We start from the raw sequence: 1,249 nt of genomic DNA, 5'->3' as shown, positions 1-1,249 counted from the left end.
ATATTTGCTATCCCACAGTAGAATTATACATAAAGGTGTCTATGATATCATTGTTTCCTTTTAATAACTTGTATTTATGACAGAACCTTGCAGTACTGTAAAAAAGAAAAAACAGAACAATGTTTGCTTTGATGGCTAAAAAATTAATAGAAATCAACGTGAAAAATTCATCACTTAAAGCTTATGACATAGATTTACTATAGTGTATGTATGTGATACAATGTAGCAACAATTTACAAAAATGAATGGCTATTTCATTTATATATCCAGTATGACAATGGCTGTGCTATAGGTCCTACTAAACTATTATTGTATATGCATTATTCTTTTCAATAAGAAGAGTGAACAAGAAGGATGTGGAAACAAGAACATGTGAATCAACAGTTATTTTGAATATAAGTTAATATCTGTATTAAAGCACAAAAGGATTCTATGAAGCAGTAATCTTGAAGCAGATACTTCTTCCATTGTATAATATACAGCACATAATTAATGCATTATTGATTTCTAAGTTTACTGGACAAAGATTTTAATTGTTCTTTATGACAAAAGATATCAGACATTTTTTCTGTACTTGAAACATAATGGAGAGGGGTAGATGCAGTGTTTGATTCAAAATCAACTTATATAAATTAACTGCTATTATTATTAGACTCTGTGTGTATTAACAAAAAAATGTTTCTGCATTGTCTTCCTTCCTTCCACTACAAGTACAATTGTTCTAGGTACAAAGTAAATTTAACTCCATGTTTGTAATTGTAAAATATAAACTTTCAGGGCTGGAAATGTCACACTTGTTAAAATATTCTGGGCTATTGTGTCGTTATTGGAAGAATTTCTTGTTGAAACCCAAAGTTTTATGCCCTCCTGTAGAGGACATCTTCAAGAGGAGTTGTAGATTTTTCAGAAGTCTGGGGCACACCCTGTCTCGATACTGACTGAAGCAAAATTTCGTTTCTGTGTGGTCCTGTGCAGAGGTATTCTGTCACATGATTTGAAAACTTGAGTGCAATTGGCCATTGTCAGTTGCTGTCTTCTGCTATTGCTATCATCACACCATATTGGAAGACTGTTACATATCTTCTTCTGCTCCAAAATCCACATACAATTTAATTTCATACCTTCCTTCTTCAAATTAAAATTATTGGGGTGTTTGGTACCCTCTATTGTCTCCTTGCATAGCCTTTCATAGTATCTGCTTGCAGCTGCCACTACTGAATCCACCGGTCTCATGGCTATGAAGCATGTT

The sequence above is a fragment of the Schistocerca piceifrons genome, chromosome 6, assembly GCF_021461385.2.
Source record: "Schistocerca piceifrons isolate TAMUIC-IGC-003096 chromosome 6, iqSchPice1.1, whole genome shotgun sequence".
In the NCBI taxonomy this organism is placed as follows: domain Eukaryota; kingdom Metazoa; phylum Arthropoda; class Insecta; order Orthoptera; family Acrididae; genus Schistocerca; species Schistocerca piceifrons.
This window is presented reverse-complemented; position numbering follows the sequence as displayed.